Genomic DNA, 16598 nt, shown 5'->3' with positions numbered 1-16598 from the left:
CTTCTGAGTTCTGGTTGCTTAGATATCAATATGCTTAACAATATTGCTAACCCATTGCATTGTAACAGATCAATATGGCAGACCAGAGTGTGATAGCTTCACTCATGCTGAGTAGCACCTTATACAGCAAGTCAGTCCATTGATTTCAATGGGATACTTGTGAAGTAAGATATTACGTTCAGTGTGAGGTAGGGACTCTCCGTCTATCTCAGTATCAGCTTCAGGAAACTATACTTGAGAGAGAGATGCGGGAATGTAAAACATGACATCACCTATGCTGTATTTCTCACATTTCACATGTCCTGGCAAATTATAAATTCAGTTCACGGGACAAGAAAGATTTCTTGCTGTTGTATAACATTGTGCAATGGAAGAGTTGCTTGTGGGGTGGGCGATTCTCCTTCCACTGAAGTATCAGATGTTGGTCCCTGCCAGATACATACCAGCTGTCTAATCTTGTACAGTAAATAGATTCCTGTGTACTTAACACCCCAGATATCAACATAACATTTCATAAGAGGAATCAACATAACACACCCCAAAGAGGTACAAAGACACACCCATTGGTCAGTAATGTACCACCCTGTCTGCCAGAAGCAGGATCTATTCAGAAATTGTTTGCATGCAAATCCAGTAATGGCAAGGAATGAAACCTTCCACTTTCAGTTTATTGTCTAAATCCAGCTAATAAAAGCATAACAAGCAGTACTGACCTTGGGAAAATAGGAGTAAGAATTTCAGAACATCCATGCTGGACTGCACTGATAGATAATTCTGTATACTACAGGGAAGGCAACAGCCTTTCTCTGGAAAACTATTAGCATGTACAGGCACATGGCTGCTTTCTGACATACTGATAATGATCCAGTTCATGGTTATGATTTATGCTTTTGTTGTAAATGGTAAATGGGATAATTGCTCTGATAAATTCTGTGTTAACATAAGAGACTTAACTCTTCTAGTGCTGCTTCTCCCGTTGCAATGCATCATCAGTGCAGCTGCCTGTTTAGCTGCAACGGAGGGCAGCTATAGAATAATGAATATTTTTACTACGTGGCCTAGGGTAACATGCTGCAGTTGAGATAGCTCAACATCTTTCAGGTAATATAGAGCCAAAGCAAAGAGCCACAGCCTTTGCTGTGGCAAATGGGGGAAGTCCCAGATGACTGGAAAAAGGCTAATGTAGTGCCAATCTTTAAAAAAGGGAAGAAGGAGGATCCTGGGAACTACAGGCCAGTCAGCCTCACCTCAGTCCCTGGAAAAATCATGGAGCAGGTCCTCAAAGAATCAATCCTGAAGCACTTACATGAGAGGAAAGTGATCAGGAACAGTCAGCATGGATTCACCAAGGGAAGGTCATGCCTGACTAATCTAATCGCCTTCTATGATGAGATTACTGGTTCTGTGGATGAAGGGAAAGCAGTAGATGTATTGTTTCTTGACTTTAGCAAAGCTTTTGACACGGTCTCCCACAGTATTCTTGTCAGCAAGTTAAAGAAGTATGGGCTGGATGAATGCACTATAAGGTGGGTAGAAAGTTGGCTAGATTGTCGGGCTCAACGGGTAGTGATCAATGGCTCCATGTCTAGTTGGCAGCCGGTGTCAAGTGGAGTGCCCCAGGGGTCGGTCCTGGGGCCAGTTTTGTTCAATATCTTCATAAATGATCTGGAGGATGGTGTGGATTGCACTCTCAGCAAATTTGCGGATGATACTACACTGGGAGAAGTGGTAGATACGCTGGAGGGCAGGGATAGGATACAGAGGGACCTAGACAAATTGGAGGATTGGGCCAAAAGAAATCTGATGAGGTTCAATAAGGATAAGTGCAGGGTCCTGCACTTAGGACGGAAGAACCCAATGCACAGCTACAGACTAGGGACCGAATGGCTAGGCAGCAGTTCTGCGGAAAAGGACCTAGGGGTGACAGTGTACGAGAAGCTGGATATGAGTCAGCAGTGTGCCCTTGTTGCCAAGAAGGCCAATGGCATTTTGGAATGTATAAGTAGGGGCATAGCGAGCAGATCGAGGGACGTGATCGTCCCCCTCTATTCGACATTGGTGAGGCCTCATCTGGAGTACTGTGTCCAGTTTTGGGATGTGGATAAATTGGAGAGAGTCCAGCGAAGGGCAACAAAAATGATTAGGGGTCTGGAACACATGACTTATGAGGAGAGGCTGAGGGAACTGGGATTGTTTAGTCTGCAGAAGAGAAGAAAGAGGGGGGATTTGATAGCTGCTTTCAACTACCTGAGAGGTGGTTCCAGAGAGGATGATTCTAGACTATTCTCAGTGGTAGAAGAGGACAGGACAAGGAGTAATGGTCTCAAGTTGCAGTGGGGGAGGTTTAGGTTGGATATTAGGAAAAACTTTTTCACTAGGAGGGTGGTGAAACACTGGAATGCGTTACCTAGAGAGGTGGTAGAATCTCCTTCCTTAGAAGTTTTTAAGGTCAGGCTTGACAAAGCCCTGGGTGGGATGATTTAATTGGGGATTGGTCCTGCTTTTGAGCAGGGGGTTGGACTAGATGACCTCCTGAGGTCCCTTCCAACCCTGATATTCTATGATTCTATGCTGCATATATAGGGCTAGACCAAAAGGGGTTGTTGAGCAAGGGGTTGTTTGTAGCTGCTGGATCTCAGAAGGAGCCCTGTGAAGGAACTGAGTCTGAGTGATATTTCCTTCCCTGTTCCTCTTTTCTCCTGGAAAGAAGTAACTTACTGTATCTCTCAAAAGAGGGCAGCTCACTTCCCCATTTCCACTGACCCTGCTCCATTTGCCAGTCAGGCATTGGGAGGGGCACAATGAAGGCTCATCACCTTTTCTTGCCCTTCAGTCTCTCCACTGGTTTGTAGGAGGGAGCCTGTAGAGACGATGACCTGACACTGTGCACCACTCCTGGACCCTATTTGGCCAAAGAGGAGATGTGGGAAGACTGACTCTTCCTCACTCCTTTGTATGAATAAGACCAGGGGACAATCTAGCCCATAGGAATTAGATATCACCTTTGCACCTCTTTCATGCCTGTGAAACCTCAGTAAACTTGCCCTAATTGGTAAAGGGCCTGATGCTGCAGTTTACTTACTGTGGTGGACCATATTACCCCTTTAAGGGACATCTTATGGCCAAAACAGCCTGGGTGCAATGAAGGTGCACCCAGCCCCTGTCTGGAAAAGGAAGCTGAGCAAGAAGGGACTAGAGGCCATGCTGGCTGCTATGGGTTGCAGGCCCTAGGACACTAGTCTGGCCTGAGTCTTAAAAACTGTTTTCTGATTATAATTTGATTGGTTTGACTCAAGGCTCTGAGGCAGGGACCTTATGAACTAGATTAAGCTGCTCCTTCCCTGACCTAATGCTTAAGGGAAAGGGAGAAAACCTGTCTGTCTCCTAGAACAATTAGAGAACTAGGAACTCTGCTGGCTGGGGTTGATTTGGACGCCTTCTTAAAGGGGACTGTTTGTTTGTTTTCTGTTAGTTTGGTTTTGGCCTCCCGTCTTCAGATCTGTAAACTCAGACAAAACTCTCATTGACTTCAAAGTGTGCTGGATTCACACAGCTATTCTACCCACTTGTCCTGGTATGTGTGTGTAGTGATGGTGGGTGGGTTGTGAAGCTCACTGTGAGATATCTCATGAAAAAAATAACCTGTTAGAAGAGGTTACAAGATGTTGGGTCAGAATCTGAACTTAGGCTAGTCACAGGAGTTACTCTGGATTGGCACGTGTGTGACTACCCGTAGAATTTAGCTTAGGAAAATGACAATTGAAGACCAATGGTAACGGGTTACCAGAACATACATAGCAAAGTGTTACACAGGGAGAAGGTGGTCGTTGTAATGTGGAAAGAAGTGGCAGTAGCATTCACTAGGTAACAGGAATAGAGCAAGAAGGTATAATTTTAAGCTAAAGAAAGGGATAGTTTGATTAAATACTGTAAAACATAAACCTCTAAGTGTAATCGGACAATAAAACAAGCTGCTAAGGGAAGCTGTTTAATCCCCATCACTGCAAAGATGCAAGGCTAGACTTGACAGTTGGGATGCTTTGAGAAGAATGAAATCAAGCCTACTGTGCAGCCAGCAGGAGGGGTAAACAGTCACCTTCACTTTCCTTTTCACTTCATCTTGACATTCAATGACATGCATATGCTTTAGAGCAGTTAAATAGTGCCTTTCTCATGTTCATTCCTGATTGCATGAATTATGTTTACATTAGGGGCTTTATTTTGACAGTAACAGTGTAGAACTAAATGGCTGCGCAGATATCTAAAAATTGCATAGTAGTTAATTTGGACATCAATTATATTATATACTATACTGACTGAAATTTTTCTGTCCTCTCTTTAGTCACTGAAGCAAAAGGAGAGAGAGAGACAGCAAAAGTAAAAGGATAAACAGAAGAAAACACACAAGCAAGGGTAAGAAGCCAATACTAGAATCTCATCTGGTGTCAGTCAAGCAAATTTTTCTCACATTACCTGAACACACAAACAATTTCAGATTAACTCTGATGAACATTTTTTCAAATACTAAGTAAACAAAAATGTGTGGTGATTGGTGTCTGTACTAAATATGTGTCTCTGTCTATATATAGGATGGCTTCTATGTTTTCATAAATCCACCTACTTTGACTATGAAAATTTACCCTGTGGATAGCAGCAGCAAGATGTTCTAGTAAATAAGAGATTATGGGCTGGATCCTGCTCCCACTGAAGTCAGTGGCAAAACTCTTATTGATGGCAATGGTTTTTAGATCAGGCACCAAGAACATTACACACACAATGAATCCAGTGTCTCTTTCCAGAAAGAGAAGTCATTGTTCTGTGCAAACCACTGTCTAGGGAACTGCAAAGTAGGGACTCAACAAGATACACAGTTATTGTTACCCACAGAGGAAATGCTGCCTCCATGGAGTTAAAATAAGTGTTCGGCACTAACACCATTTCTAGATGCCATGATTTCCACATTAATGGGATGAGGAGTCTGGTGGCAACTTAAAGACTAACAGATTTATTTGGGCATAAACTTTCGTGGGTAAAAAACCCACTTCTTCTGATGCACGAAGAAGTGGGTTTTTTACCCATGAAAGCTTAAGCCCAAATAAATCTGTTAGTCTTTAAGGTGCCACCAGTCTGTATCCACAAAAACAGCAAGGAGTCTAACATGGCTACCCCTCTGATAATTAATAGGATGAAATCTCCAGGTTTTACACAACACTAACATAGCAAAAGAGAGGTTTTTCTTCTAGCTGGTTCCTTTCTTGCATTCAGCACTACAGTATGTAGACTGTAATCAGTCAGTGCACAGGAAAAAATCTGCAACATTTTCAAAATCTAAGAACCCTTTCCCTGACAAGGCAGACAGCTGTGTATGAAACCGGTGAATTACTGCCAGTGTTGGTTATCAACACCCAAGATTCAATAAAGGATTCCAGTGACTCACCGAAGTTCCCATTTTAATAAGCTGATTAGCCAGTTGCCTTAAAACATGACATAAATGTGAGGGGAAATTGTCTTTGATATAACCTAGATGTTACGAGTGTTGCGATTATCCATTCTGCTCATGGTTTCTTTGCTTTTTCAAGCAAGCTCTTTGATAGATGAGGGACTAGAGATTGTTGTCAAGTGGGTTGACCACAGGCCAATTCAGAAAACCAGAAAATCAAGTGAACATGTTCATTCATGACCATATATTGTAGAGATGGGAAAAACCTATTAAGTCATATCTAGTCTGTTACTCTGCTAGTGCGAGATTGTTACTTACACTATATTTGCTAGTGCTTTTTCCAACCTGATTTTCAGAGGCGCTTAGTAATCACAGCTCCCATTGACCTTAGTGGAATCTGCAATTGCCTATTTGTCTCTAATAATGGGGTCTCCTTTACTTTTCTTGGCAATTCTCAGACTTTAAGACCTAGTGTGCAACATCTAAAACTCATAACCTAGGCATACCACCCCCGTAATTTCAATTCTTGCAGTTATAATGGCTGATAATATAGCAGGGATCTGTAACCTTTGGCACACTAGCCGCGGTTCACCGTTCCAGGCCAATGGGGGCTGCGGGAAGTGGTGGCCAGCACATCCCTTGGCCTGCATCGCTTCCCGCAGCCCCCATTAGCCTGGAACGATGAACTGTGGCAAGTGGGAGCTACGATCGGCCGAACCTGTGGACGCTGCAGGTAAACAAACTGTCCTGGCCCGCCAGCAGATTTTCCTGATGGGCCGCGTGCCAAAGGTTGCCAATCCCTGGAATATAGTGTAAACCAGCCTGCGTGCAATATGATTGTAGCCCATGTACCACCAGCAGTACACCTACCAGAATTTGAGAAGAGCTGATATAATAGATTTCACTGTCTGGAAGTCATTCCCAATATTCACCCTTCATCGTTTTCCTTGCCTTAATTTAATCTCCATACTCCTATTTGTACCTGTTGGAAACACCCTAAATAAAGCCTTTCCCTTTTTGATGTTTTACACACCTCAGACACATATGGGCAGATATCCCCTTACGTGTTGTATTGCCAACCTTACGTGTAGTTGGCTGTACATAGTCATAATACACTTCCAGACAATATAGATAGTTGACACACTATCTCCTTGAAATTGGTCTTATCTGGTGGCCTTCTTGCCAACATCAACAGAGAGACTAAGGTGCAAATGACTCCATGACCTAGAAGTAAGATGGCACTACATGGGTAGGGAAATTTTACAGTGCCCACCCTTGCTATCTCTCTTTTAAGACTAAACAGAGGAAACCTCCTGCATTCCATACTGCCAATCTTCTTTTGTAACCAATTCCCCTTGAAAGCATCATCTAAATCACCAGAAAAGAGATGGGAAAGGGTAGCAATTAGCCTCACTGGGGTGCTTGCCTGCTGCTGAACATTCCATGTGTATCTGGGTAGAATGCACTTTCCTATCAGCTACATCAATTTCAGATTTCAATCTGGATGTACTGTAATGTTTTATGCATGAATTCTGAAATAATCTGGCATGACTAACAGGCTAATCATCTGGATTTGTAATTGTTTTGTGTAGTAAGATTATTCCAATATGTTGAACTCAGGTTTTGTATGAGAACATTGATATCAGACAGATGTAATTGCCTCTGATTGGTGATGCATGGCATGGGAGAGTATAAATAACACAGTCTGCAGTGTATGTGTGATGGCATGACCATCTTGTTCCTTCTAGCTCTTTGATATTGGTTTTTGGGGGTAATTGAAAATAGAGCATGCACTCCACAGGTGTCTCGTCTCTTCATATGCAGGAGACAAGTAATGGATTCTTAACAGAGGTAGGACAAAAACAGAACCTTTTGTCCAATCATCCCTTTACTCCAAACTTTATCTGAACAGCCTCAGGTTTTGGTTATGGTTTGTAAACCTAAACCTGCCTAATGAGGTGTAAACCTAAACCTGCCTAGCCCCTGAAAGGTGACACAAGGGGTTAGCTGCAGAGGGCAAGCAACAGTCCTTGAAAGCAACTGCTTTCTTTGCAAGAACTGCTAGGGTTCCTACCCACCCCAAAGGAGGAAGGAAGTAGTGTGAAGAAGTGGAGTCAGGGTTTGACACACCCCTACGCTAACCAGTAAAGTGGCAAAGCTTGTGGGGGAGTGCACACTGCAGAACTCCAGCTGCAGCATTGTGTTTCATGTTCCCCCAGTGTAGGGTTATGTCTTTAAAGGTATAATAGTGCCTCATCCTGCCTGGAGGAATCACCGCCATAGATGCAAGAACAGTCCAGATTCCATGGCCTCATTATGCCCGTGACGTCTCTGCTGAGCTAGTCAAGGAGTGCCAACTGTGGTAGCGTTCTTTGTGGATTGGGCTCTTCTCCACAGGAAACTGGACCAAGACAACAAAACTCATTTCACAGCATATTAGAAGTCGTGGGCAAGATTCTAGCTGGCACTTCTAAAAGGTGCAGCACCAAACTTGCAGCTCAGGAGGAGGGGGGAGTCTATGGTGGTTTTTAGCTACCTTTGTGCCCTCCAGATCCCGAGGTGCTCCAAGTGCTGATGTTGGAGGATTCCTCTCATAGCCAGAATTAGGGCTTTTAGAACCCTTTTATACTGCTCCTGCCCTTTTACACAGCATAAAGGGGCTGGAGCAAGTATCTCACCCCATATGTGGAAATGGAAAGATAAGGGATTGATGATGGATAAGTGCATCAAGAGAGGCAAGATGCAGAACTGCATCAAGATGGTTATGAGGCTCCATTGTCATGCTGGGAAAAAAATAAGATGTATCTTACAATTTCCCAGCTGTGGAGGCTCCTCGGAGGAAACAGGACAAGCAGCCCCTACCAGGTTCTGAGTTTGGTGTCATCCAGTCTTCGCCCTCTGAGGTAAATTGAGCCTATATGCTCCAGTGCTTAGTGGGCCTGGTCTCTATTCCCAGCTTTGCCACTGTCCCTTCAGTAAGTTGTGTTTCACCTCCCTGTGCCCTAGTTTCCACATCTGTAAAATGGGATAATGATACCTACCTTCCTCTGTAAATCACCTGAGATCTATGAGTGTTGAGTTTCAGAAGTTTTATATAGGATTCGGTATTGCCTTGCTACTTTCCGATGTCACCAGCCTTTCCAGATGACTTGAATGGGGTCAGGTGAGAAGAGGTTTTTGCCCTTACTGTACAATATCTCCTAAATTTGCTCTCTCCACAATTAATAATATTTTCAAAGAATTCCAACAGATGAAATAAGCAGTCAAATAAATTTGGGGAATGGATGATTAACAATGGGACAGCATTAGGTGACAACACTAAAAAAATCAGAAAAGAATCTAATGACAGTATAATTTGGTTAATTACTTAGCAAAGTTACCTTTCCCAGGAACACTTCCTCCACCTTGTTGGAAAAAAAAGTTTTTGTTTAAAAATCACTGTAAGATCATGGGCTTGCACTGAAATCATATCCCTATGAGCCTCCAGCCTTTCATAATAATTTATTTTGCACGACACCTCTGGAATATAACATTATGTCACTTAATAAATATGATTACAGTGAAAAGCTTCTTCTTGTGAGCTGAAGTGGTTGTCAGAAGTGTTCACCAGGCTGTTCCTATGGTTCTCCAGATTAAAGAGTCTTTTTATTGTGTGTGTAATGATTTACATGCTAATCCATTTCACGATCCATACATTGATTTGGAAGTTCTTAGTCCTTGTCTAAACACATACACAAAAATATTGTTTTAACTACTATACCCAGAGGGAACTGTTACCTCCACATGTAGCACAGGATAACTCCCCAGGCTCAGATGACAGACAGTAAATTCAGTTTAAGTGCAGGACAGCTGACAAAAAACTGTAACATGTTGAAATACGTAAAAATATGTTTTAAAACATCCACACTGCAGAGATATTATTCCTTAATCCCAGCAGAGGCAAGGTATGCTGCAAAGGCAGCTGACTCAGTCTATGGCAGTCTCCAGTAGACCTCTCTGAACAACTGAAAGAGTAGCAGTTATGAGTCTCTGAAGCTGACAGACACACCCATTCCTTCTTTTCCTGAGGAGGAGTCACTGCTATGCTTGGACCTTTGAAGACTTGGGGGGAGGGAGGAATTGAAAACTTTAATGAGTCCTTGCACCTGGTGAGTTTCACTTTGAGTTTGGGATTCAAATGAAGTATTTAAATCAAGATCGGATGTATTCCTAAAAGACATGCTGTAGCTCAACCAGCTTTATGGACTTGATGCAGGAAACAGTTGGTGAAATTCTATGGCCTATGTTAAATAGGAAGTCAGACTAGATGATAATGGTCCCTTCTGACCATAAAATTGGTGAGGCAGGTCCTCAGCTGGTGTAAATGGTCATAGCTTTATTGGTTTCAATGGCCTATGACAATAAGAACATAAGAACATAACATAAGAACAGCCATACTGGGTCAGATCAGTGGTCCATCTACTCAGTATCCTGACTTCCAACAGTGGCCAATGCCAGGTGCCCCGTAGGGAATGAACAGAACAGGCAATCATTGAGTGATCCGTCCCTTGTTGCCATTCCCAGCTTCTGGCAAATATACAGTAGCTGACAATCTGCTGTGAACCATAAAACTCCAAGCATTTGAAGCTGCCAAGTGTCATTGGTTTCAACATAAAAAGCCTCCTCGCTTGATCTCTGTTCCCTTGGAAGATTCTTGAGCCTGAGGAAATGTTTCCGTGAATCTCAGCTGAGCTCTGTGCTGGTAATGAAAAATGAAAGCAGATTATTTTCATGGGGTTTCAAGGATTTATGAAGAAAATCCATCGGGTGGAGCGGGATCTTAAACAAGTGAAGTAGTGGAGAGTTCAGTTGTTTCAGCATGATTCCATTGAAGCCTCCTTTGGACAGCCTGTTTTCTTTAGAGGCTTCTCATGGGTTCAAATCCTCATTAAGCCAAAGCCTCTTTGATGAATGCTTTAGTTAATGGATCATTAATAGTTCCATTAAAACTGTTAAATCTGTCAAGTCCCTATCCATACTGAGGTCATGTCTATGCTACAAACTTTGGTTGATGCAAGTTACATTGACATAAAGCTGCAACAATCAGTATATCTCTTAAGCCAGTGGTTCTCAACCAGGGCTATGCATACCCCTGGGAGTACACAGAGGTCTTCCAGGGTACACAGAAGTCTTACGGGAGTACATCAATTCATCTAGATATTTTCCGGGTTCAGTTTTTCTGAACTGGGTGTCATGACCCCAGCGGATAGCTGGATGGGTTTAGCGGGTGTCACAAGTGCAGGGCTGGCATTCAGGAGTGGAAAGTTTTTCTGTTGTAATATCGCAACTGTCATGTCTGTAATCGCGTGACCAGAGAGATTGAAGTGTTCTCCGACTCGTTTATGAATGTTATAATTCTTGACATCTGATTTGTGTCCATTTATTCTTTTACGTATATGCCATCATGTGCAAGCAATGCCCCTCTGCCATGTACATAGGTCAAACTGGACAGTTTCTACGTAAAAGAATAAATGGACACAAATCAGATGTCAAGAATTATAACATTCATAAACCAGTCGGAGAGCACTTCAATCTCTCTGGTCACACGATTACAGACATGAAAGTTGCGATATTGCAGCAGAAAAACTTCAAAACCAGACTCCAACGAGAGACTGCTGAATTGGAATTCATTTGCAAATTGGATACAATTAACTTAGGCTTGAATAGAGACTGGGAATGGTTAAGTCATTATGCAAGGTAACCTATTTCCCCTTGGTTTTTCCTACCCCCCCACCCCCGCCCCACTGTTCCTCAGACGTTCTTGTTCAAACCCTGGATTTGTGCTGGAAATGGCCCGCCTTGATTATCATACACATTGTAAGGAGAGTGATCACTTTAGATAAGCTATTACCAGCAGGAGAGTGGGATGGGGGGAGAGAAAACCTTTTGAAGTGATAAACACCCATTTTTTCATGGTCTGTGTGTATAAAACATCCTCACTGCATTTTCCACTTTATGCATCCGATGAAGTGAGCTGTAGCTCACAAAAGCTTATGCTCAAATAAATCGGTTAGTCTCTAAGGTGCCACAAGTACTCCTTTTCTTTTTGCGAATACAGATTAACACGGCTGCTACTCTGAAATCTCTTTATTGTCAAAGTGTAACTTAGAAATGCAGATTTTTGTTGTTGTTGCATAACTGCACTCAAAAACAAAACAATGTAAAACTTTAGTGCCTACAAGTCCGCTCAGTGCTACTTATTGTTCAGCCAATCACTAAGACAAACAAGTTTGTTTATGTTTATGGGAGATACTGCTGCCTGCTTCTTATTTACAGTATCACCTGAAAGTGAGAACAGGCGTTCGCATGGCACTGTTGTAGCCAGTGTCCCAAGATAGTTACATGCCATATGTGCTAAAGGTTCATTTGTCCCTTCATGCTTTAACCACCATTCCAGAAGACATGCGTCCATGCTGATGACGGGTTCTGCTCGATAACGATCCAAAGCAGAGCGGACTGATGCATGTTCATTTTAAACATTTGAGTCAGATGCCACCAGCAGAAGGTTGATTTTCGTTTTTGGTGGTTTGGGTTCTGTAGTTTCCACATCTGAATGTTGCTCTTTTAAGACTTCTGAAAGCATGCTCCACACCTCGTCCTGCTCAGATTTTGGACGGCACTTTGGGTCAAGTGCTGTAGCTATTTTTAGAAATCTGACATTGGTACCTTCTTTGCATTTTGTCAAATCTGCTGTAAAAGTGTTCTTAAAATGAACATGTGCTGAGTTATCTGAGACAGCTATAACATGAAATATATGGCAGAATGTGGGTAAAACAGAACAGGAGACATACAAATCTCCCCCAAGGATTCAGTCACAAATTTAATTAACACATTTTAACGAGTGTCATCAGCATGGAAGCACTTACTCTGGAATGGTGGTCGAAGCATGAAGGGGCATATGAATCTGGCATCTGGCACATAAATATCTTGCTACAACAGTGCCATGCGAACGCCTATTCTCACTTTCAAGTGATATTGTAAACAAGAAGTGGGCAGCAGCATCTCCTGCAAGTTGTAACCAAACTTATCTGTCTGAGTGATTGGCTGAAGTAGGATTGGGTGGACTTGTAAGCTCTAAAGTTTTACATTGTTTGTTTTATTTTTGAATGCAGGTTTTTTTGGTCCATAATTCTACATTTGTAAGTTCAACTTTCATGATAAAGGGATTGCACTACAGTACTTATATTAGGTGAATTGAAAAATACTATTTCTTTTGTTTTTTACAGTGCAAATATTTGTAATAAAAATAAAGTGAGCACTGTACACTTTGTATTCTGTGTGGTAATTGAAATCAATATATTTGAAAATGTAGAAAACATCCAAAAATATTTAATTAAAAGGTATTCTATTATTGTTTAACAGTGCAATTAATCTTGCAATTAATCAAGATTTTTTTAAATGTGTGATTAATCACAGTTAATTTTTTTTAATCGCTTGACAGCCCTAAAAAAATGATAAAGTGAAATCAATCTTTTTGCATGTTGTTGGGGAGAAAGCATTGGATATTTATAACAACTTTAAGTTTGAAGAAGGTGAAAGCATGAAGTTAACTAAAATATTGACTAAATTTGAGGGACATTTCATTCCTTTGTGGCATGCAATCTTTGAGAGAGACAAAATCTTTACATGCATGCAAAAAAACTGATGTCACTATAGAGGAATATGTCTCGGAATTAAGGAAATTCAGTAAAACATGTGACTTTGGTGAGCTGACAGAGTCTCTGGTCAGAGATAGAATCGTTTGTGGTATTAAAGAAAATGTGTTAAGAGAGATTGCTTTTGAAGGAGATTTTAGAAAAATCTCTCCAAATAAGCAAGGCAGCAGAAACTGTGAAAGCACAAGTCAAAGAGCTGAATTCACCAGAAGGAGTTATCCATGTACTAAGTACAAAAGAATATAGCCAGAATAGGTTAAATCGATGAGTGGAACCACTCGCTATGAAAACCACTGCTAGAGGAAGACTGGTTACAGACAGTCATGTGGAAGGTGCGGTTCACAGCCTGGCCCCAAACAGTGTGTTGCCTTTGGGAAATTTTGTCATAAATATTGGGGAAATAATCATTTTGCAAAATGCTGCAGATCCCAAATGCAGTGAAGTCAAGTACATTCAGTTAAAGACAATCTGGTTGAGGACTTTTTCATGGACTTACTGCAATCTAGCAAACCTGATGAGAGGGACTGGATACTGCCGATGACAGTGAATGGAACAATTATTCCACGGAAACTGGCCACAGGAGCTCAGGTTAATATTCTGTGTGAACAAGATTATAAGAGATTGAAAATAAGACTAAAACTAGGATGAACAAAAATAAAAGTAACTGATTATTCTGAAACAAATATACCAGTGAAGGAGAGTGTGTTGCTAGCATCAACCATGTACTGGCTCCCTTTCGGAGGTGACACCATTTTAAGCCTGGCTGCATGTGAGAAACTCAATCTGGTAAAACGGGTGCTCTCGCTACATGAACATTCTGCACCTGGCTATAAGGCACACTTTTGGGAATATCATGAGCTGTTTCAGGGGTTGGGTTGCTTGCAGGGTGACCACACAATCTGGCTAAACAAGCAGATCCCTCCAGTTATCCATCCATGTGGAAAGGTGCCATTGCACTCCATGATAAATTTAAGGCTGAGCTTGCAAGGATGGAAGCAATGCAAGTAATACAAAAAACTGAGGAACCAACAGAATGAGTAAGCTCCCTAGTCATTATGGAGAAAAGTAATGGCCAGCTACACATATGCTTAGATACCAGAGAACTCAAAACGGCTATAAAAAAAGAGAATATTTCAAACTACCAGCCAGAGAAGAAATTATGGCTCAATTTGCAAATGCTCGCTATTTCAGTAAATTGGATGCATCCTCAGGCTTTTGGCAGCTAAAATTAGCTGAAGAAAGCTCAAAGTTTAATACCCCATTTGGAAGACACAGATTCTTACTGTGACATTCTGTGCCTTGGGGGAGCGTGCTGTAACCCCCATATTCCTCATTTTCAAATAATCGTGATCTTACATATAAAGCATGCCTTGTAAGGTATCAGGGGAAAGGTCATGATCTGCTGAAAGTCATTTCTCTATCCATATATGTATATCATTAATGCATATGAAAGTATGAGAATTGTGTTCTATGGTGGTCACAAAAACATGCTGTAAATTGGGGAATCAGCCACATATTAGCTCCCCAGAGGCAATAGCAAGGAAAGTAACCAACATCTGGGTGTCAACCCATCAACAGCCATTGTCCAGCAAGGGAGCTACAATGCGATGACTCACCTGAATGAGGCCACACCAGGGGAATTGCTCAACCTTGCTTGGAGAGACTCAGCAATGCCCCCCAGACATGCCTGGACTTGTGTTCTACAAGCACATAGACTGAGAGTATAAAACAGGCAGAGTGGACACATACTGGGCCCTTCTCCTGCCCCCACCTCTGCTGCAAGCAACCAGGACACTGAGAAGAAAAGACTCCAACACAGGAGATTGGCCCGGGTTTAAGGAACAAACCTGTATATTAAGGACTGCAATATCCAGTGAGGTGAGAAAAACTGCTTAATCTAGTTGCTGCCCAGTCTAATAGGGTTGAGAGTTTAGACTGCATGCTTATATTTTATTTTATTTTGGTAACCACTCTGACTTGTTATGCTTTGACTTATAATCACTTAAAATCTATCTTTATAGTTAATAAATCTGTTTGTTTATTCTCCCTGACGCAGTGTGTTTGATTTGAAGCAGGTCGGAGGCTCTCCTTGGGATAACAAGCCTGGTACATATAAATTTCTTTGTTAAATTGATGAACTCATATTAGCTTGCAGCGTCCAGCAGGCATAACTGGACACTGCAAGATGGAGGTTCTAGGGTTGTGTCTGGGACCGGAGATATTGGCTAGTGTCATTCGCTTGTAAGTAGCTGGGAGCAGCTTACATGCCAGAAGCTGTGCGTGAACAGCCAGGGAGTGGGGGTTTTCACAGCCGAGCAGGGTAAGGCTGGCTCCCAGAGTCAAGGATTGGAGTGGCCTAGCAGATCACCAATCCAGATAACACCACAGGGGAACGTCACACTTATGCTTACCCTTTGGCATAGCTTCAGCACCAGAAGTGTACCGCAAAACCATACGTATGATGCATGAACATATTAATGGTGTTGACACCTCAATAGATGACATCATCATCTGGGGCTCAATGAAAGAGGAGCATGGTCATAGACCTTGGGAAGTCCTGTGTGCAACTAAAGCTGCAAACATCAAACTAAATAGGGAGAAATGTGTGTTAGGGGTTACAGAACTGACTTTTGTTGTGGACATTATTTCCAATGAAGGTGTAAAACCTGATAAGAGGAAGATTTTGCCCTTTAAATGATGCCATGTCCCCAGTCCAAGACTGATGTTCAACAATTCCTGGTAATGGTTAATTACCTTGGAAAATTCATATCTAATCTATCTACCAAAGCAGCAGCTTTCAAAAAGCTGCTAGAGAATAAAAATGAATGGTATTGGGGTACAGAACAGGAGAAATCATGGGAGGGTTTAAAACAGCAACTATTAGAGCTAGTGTTGAAGTTTTATGTACCAGGAAGGCCTATTATAATCTTAGGAGATGCTTCACCGTCTTGTTTAGGTGCAGTGATTTTACAGAAGCATGAAGATTGTTGTCAGCCAGTGGCATATGCATCCAAATCACTGACTGAGGCAGAAACCAGATACACACAGATTGAGAAAGAGCTTTTAGGAATATTGTTTGCCTGGGAGATTCAAACAGTATATTTATGGCCAGACAGTGGAAGTTGAAAGAGACCACAAGCCCCTGATAGCGTTATTTAGGAAACTGCTAAACAACTGTATCTTAAGGATTCAAAGAATGATGATAAAGTTGCAAAAGTATGATTTGGTTGTGACCTATACACCCGGTAAATTCATATTCATTGCAGATATTCTTTCCAGAGCAGGGGCTCTCACAAAACTAGAGAAGACTTTAGAGACAGAGATGCAAGCCTATGTAGATCTGATTATGAAGTCTATTCCCGTAGCTAACAGGAAACTGCAACAAATAAGAAAGGTAATGGAGAAAGATGAATCATTGGGGATCCTTAAAGAAGTGATAATTAAAGAGTGGCCTGAAGAAATAA

At 41.9% G+C, this 16598-nt stretch overlaps 1 protein-coding gene across 3 annotated transcripts in view; it reads left to right on the top strand.

Annotated features, from left to right (window-relative positions):
• Positions 1 to 16598, top strand: part of APIP (APAF1 interacting protein) — a 98524-nt gene that overhangs the window by 75731 nt on the left and 6195 nt on the right. For 2 of the 3 annotated variants that reach the window (XR_012668923.1, XR_012668924.1), the window contains one exon: positions 4343 to 4549. The gene's annotated coding sequence lies outside the window, so the exon portion shown is untranslated. Of the gene's footprint in view, positions 1 to 4342; positions 4550 to 16598 lie in introns of those variants that run through there. The other variant, XR_012668925.1, reaches the window with a different exon arrangement.

Source organism: Caretta caretta, chromosome 6 (genome assembly GCF_965140235.1).
Source record: "Caretta caretta isolate rCarCar2 chromosome 6, rCarCar1.hap1, whole genome shotgun sequence".
NCBI classification, from domain to species: Eukaryota; Metazoa; Chordata; order Testudines; family Cheloniidae; genus Caretta; species Caretta caretta.
Note: the sequence above shows the minus strand (reverse complement) of the source record. Positions and strands in the feature narration are given on the sequence as shown.